At 35.6% G+C, this 5,000-nt stretch overlaps 1 protein-coding gene across 3 annotated transcripts in view; it reads left to right on the top strand.

Annotated features, from left to right (window-relative positions):
- LOC125044658 (leucine-rich repeat flightless-interacting protein 2-like) overlaps nucleotides 1-4,558 on the top strand; it is a 66,885-nt gene extending 62,327 nt beyond the window's left edge. For all 3 annotated transcript variants that reach the window (XM_047641446.1, XM_047641441.1, XM_047641443.1), the window contains one exon: nucleotides 1-4,558. This exon is cut by the window's left edge and continues 346 nt beyond it. The gene's annotated coding sequence lies outside the window, so the exon portion shown is untranslated.
- The last annotated feature ends 442 nt before the right edge of the window (nucleotides 4,559-5,000 follow it).

Below are 5,000 nucleotides of genomic sequence, written 5' to 3'. Positions count from 1 at the left end.
TCTCTCTCACTCTCTCTCTTTGTTTTTTGTTTTTTCATAATCATTATTATTATTATTAGTGTGATGGAAATATGGTACTACCTAGTAATGAGGTTATTTAGGAATTATAATAATAATAAAAGTTATTTGAGTTGTGTACATGGACGTATTGTGTAATACAGCAATATGTGAATGGTTTTATGATATATCTGCCTTCAGATTGCTTGTTTGCAGAAAGTTGCCAGTTGTTACAAGTTGAAGGCTTGCTTACTGAGTATCCCACAGTAACTACTTAATCAACCCCCCCCCCCTCCTCCTTATCTTTCTCACACATCCCCCCCCCCCTCTCCTTATCAAAATCTCTGTGATTATGTTGATATATGGGTGGATACTTTAGACCATTTTAAAGAATATATGAAACATAATGATAATAACTGAAAAATAAAAGGATGCCTTTGTGCCTCAAGAACCTTTATAGCTTTTGAAGTTATTATGCCTCAGGTGATGAGTCTGCCTTCTTGGGTGGGTTAACAGTTGATGATACTTTAACCAGGGCTGCTTTTACACAGCATCATCTCAGGCTAAAGTGGTCTTTGTTAAAGCAACCCAAACTGAAGCTTTACACTACTTGAAAACAGGGCTGAAGCTGCCACTGCCTAGTTGGTTGGACACTTGTTATACGCTGTCAACCTTGGGGTCTATACAGAGTATGTGAAGCCTGGAAGTTTTTGTTGAATCAGGTGATCAGTGAGTTACTATTATTTCTTTTTTGGCTTTTTACTGATTTTTAGATATTATTACTATTACTGTTATTAGTATTAATATCATTATTTTTATCATCAGCTTAATTCCGTATTTTCATTCATGAAAGTTATTTGCTAAAAACTAAAACAAAACATTTAAGAATTACTGAGACCATTTTGATAATATTTTTCATTTCTTTTCCATTTTTAAATCTTAAATTGCCTTGCTTCCACCTGAAATGGCATTAGGTTTGTTCTAGTGTTAGTTTTTTTTTATCACAATTAATTTCATTTGTGTTTTTCAATATTCATTTTCTTCCCTGTACCTTTGGAGTGCATCCTTGTAGCCAGTAATTATAATCATATTCATGTTTGCAGAGTGATGTCCATATTTCCAATGGACTTCCTGTTTTTTTTTTTTTTTTTTTTTCTCTCTCTCACTTTTTTTCTTTCCACCATAAATATATAGATATATTTTATGCGCGTGGAGTGTTAATACCGTTTGGAATTTAATGTGATAATTTTTAGAAATGTGCCACTGTGCCGTTGTTCCTGTCCGAGCACATCATGTCCATTTTAAAGAACAATAGATTATGGTTGGTTGGTTAGTATATTTATTTATATTATTGTCCAAAAAAAAAAGAGAAGAATTTGTATGTTGTTATTATATCCATTGTTGTTCTCATTAGTGAGGAGAAAGGAGTGACCAGAAATTGCTACACAGGTTCATTGGGCTCCCTCTCTCACAAGTGTTGCACAAAACAAATTTACTTTATGACAAATGTTATTTATTGTTACATGTGATTGAAGCTTCTGGCATTGTTGAGCATAATCGAGAAGTAGATCATTCCTCCCTGCCGTAACAGGAATGGCCGAAGTGCGAAGGGCCAAACTATGAGCAGCCAGTGCTTTATCCTTCCAAACGTGCTAACCTATCACACAGATTTATGCATGTCCCATTTGGTGCAGGAGAGCACTCAAGTCAACCTACAAGGAATCTACAAAGAAAGAACAAAGAAAATGCAGCTTGTTTTCATTTAGATCCAGGGAAATAGTCTGTACACTTTCTCAGTCATGCAGAGTGATGAAATGTCTTCAGTACACATACCAGCAGAATTTCTCATCATGGTTACTTAAGTCTTAAAACACAGATACAAAGTCAGAATGCTGACACTGCTTTCACTTCAGGAAAAATATAAATATAGACCTATATATAAACACATCTGCAAGTTTCATCAGTTGAAGTTGGTGGTAGAAAACTCCATGAGCAGCATCTTAGCTCACACTGATGTTGCATTAACCCAGTGATGAATGCCCACCATACCATACCAGGTACACATGTCAGGGTCAGATGGCCAGAGCCTCGTGCAGTCCCGTGCAGTCAAGAAACTCAAGTGTGAATCTTTGGTGTAAATCAAAGCTGAGCCTCACTTACCTCAACCAAGGCTGATGGTCTTCGATGACTTCACAGAGGAACGTGCATGCCAAATATTGTTCAGGTGGTGGGGAGCTTCAACTAACCCAGCTCTTAGGGACCACTTAGGCAACAGCTGACAGAGATCGCCTCGAAGCACTTGGGTGTTTACATAAGTACCCTGACTGCCCCTGGCTCAGCCTAGAGCTGGTGGTCAGTTAGTGTTGCAAGATTGAAGTGGTTCAGAAAGTGGGTTAGCATTTTTAAAATAGATAAAGTAGATATATTTGTCCAGGGTCTTCAGATTAGTTTGGTTTCTCTATTTTGAAAAAAGTTGATGTAGTACTTACACATTTGGTGAGAAATTGACCAAGAAATTCATGGCATTCATATTGATGATTGCCAGTTATTTTGATAGTTGTTTGAATAATTTCTAGTTTTATCTTATAGTTTGAGCTTTTCATTTGTCCAAAAAGAAGGAAAGAAATATTAAAAGGTTAGATAGAACCACAGATTTCAAGACTATCCAGTGACAAGAGTGGAGTATGAAGCGCATGTTTGATCATGAACTAAAAAGAAAATGTAAATAGGATCGAATCAGCATTGGGCCAATTAGTATTGATTAGAGAAACTCATATTTTTTCTATTGAGATACCTATTTTTGGTCTTCCAACTTTTTATTTCTGAAAGGGTCTGCATGTGAAGGTTTTGTCGTGATGCGAGGTTGAAGTTCAAAGTGAAGCGCTTTGTCCACAAGGAGTTTTAGACGAAGTCAGTCTCTCTTATTTATCAAGCTAGTGTGTGATGATTATCTTGCATAAAGAAGGGGAGGAAGATGCTTCTTCTTTCCTACTCTTGAAAGTTTTGCTTTCGTTTGGAAGGCGTTTTGCTTATGATGTACTGGTACTTATTTTCTTACAGGGGTTCTGGCATGGTCATTAATAAGTGCCAGATATGTATTTATTAGTGCTCACATAACATGATTTTATTTTATTTTATTTGCACAGTGTGCCATGTTATTGTTTTTAACTGCATAATTGATTAAAGGCACAACATCAGAGATATGTTAAGTGTTAGAGGAATATTTATATATACAAATATATATAAAGATGACAATCGTAAAAGATCAGTTGGATGTGATTTAAGAGAAGGAATTTCAAAAGCTCTTAGTGTTGCAGACCCTTCTAACAATAGGTCGAAGTACCCTTGAGGGACTCGAGCCTGTTGCCAGTCATAGCTGTAACTTCATGCTCAGTGTGCCAATAGAGGATTCTGTTGGCCCCATGCTAGCAGGAGTGCTCAAGGGTAGTGTTCTAAAGGTTGTTTGCATCAAGCTATTATGCTCCTGGAGGAGGAGGCCCAGACGATGAAGTATGTAGTCAGATTTGGTAATTTCTTTGGCAATGTGAGTGCGAACAAAGGACAGTTTGTTAGTGTGAGTGCGCGATTGTGTATGCATGCATGCCAGCCAAGTCTGTGAAAATGTTTTGACTGTTCCAAATTACATTGCCCAAGCAATTACTGGTACTATTTTTTATATTTCACAGCCTGGTTTTAAAAAGTTGCTGTAATTTTTTACGAAATGGAGGAAAATACAATATTATTTCATTACTGAGAAACATTGATTAAACACAGCCATTTAGCATGTGTCTTGCTCATGAAGGTTGCATACTAATGAAAAAAGTACTGTGTGGGGACAGCTGATTATCATCCAAAATTTACTCCTTTGCAGCCAACAAACGATGAAATTACCCTAAACTACTTATTTATTTATATACATATTTTTTTCTTGTATACATAATATGGATATTGGCTTCCTCTTGATTAGTTTAGCTTCATTCTTCCATTTGTGATAACCAACATTTCTAATCTTCCAGTTTATAATAACCAGTAATGAGAGCTTAAAGTCTTTAGATCTGCTTTTTAAACCTTTTCCCAAAGAGGCCGTATTATATATGATGTAGTAGGCCCAGTCTTTTAACAAGAAAAACAAAAGCAAAAAGAAACAAAAAAAAAAAAAGTGCTGATATTGAAGTACCTTTACATTTTGTAAGCAACCATTTTAGTTTTATTTATTTTACTTGTTTGTTTTATTCCACAATATGTTTGCCACCAGCCACCATCCGGCAATAACAAATGCAAATTGTTTGTGATACAAGGCTCGGCTTCCATGCAGTCCTTCAGCCAGGCAGGTCGAAGGTGGAATGCATTTGGGGCTGCTGTCCAGTACACATGTAAGGTGCTTCAACTTCTGGATAATAAAGAAATATCTGGCTTCATGTGTAGGTCAGTGAAGTGACCTATATTTGGCTTTATGTATAAATTTGTGAATGGCTTGATTGTACAGAGTTGGAGATGTGTAAATAATGGTCCTTATTTCACACTGTGTAAAAAATAGCAAATAAATTAATACTGACCTTAATATTTACTATGTTTATCCTTCATTTTAACACTACGTAATATTTGTTTAACAGTTATAAAACTAGTATTGGTATGAGCTTTCTGCCACTAGTTATTAAACATGCATAAAAACAAAATTTTATAGAAATGTTTTTTGCCTAACTAGTAACAAATAATAAATAATTTGAGTATTATGCAACCAAGTACACTCCAGAACCATTAGACACAAAAGTACATTTCTTCTTACTGGCTTTTTGGCTGCTATGAGTTATATAATATACAGGTTCCCTGAAGTTGGTACTGCAGTCAGAAAAGTTACATTAGTTGGCAATGTGCTCATGGAATGTGGTTTTGTATTTTTGTGGAAAATGGAAAAGCTGTAGCTAATATATTCATAGCCAGACTGACTTATAAAGAAAAACCAGAACATTTTTTACAAAATTAATACATGAAAGTAACACACA

Source organism: Penaeus chinensis, chromosome 36, assembly GCF_019202785.1.
Source record: "Penaeus chinensis breed Huanghai No. 1 chromosome 36, ASM1920278v2, whole genome shotgun sequence".
Classification (NCBI taxonomy): Eukaryota; Metazoa; Arthropoda; class Malacostraca; order Decapoda; family Penaeidae; genus Penaeus; species Penaeus chinensis.
Note: the sequence above shows the minus strand (reverse complement) of the source record. Positions and strands in the feature narration are given on the sequence as shown.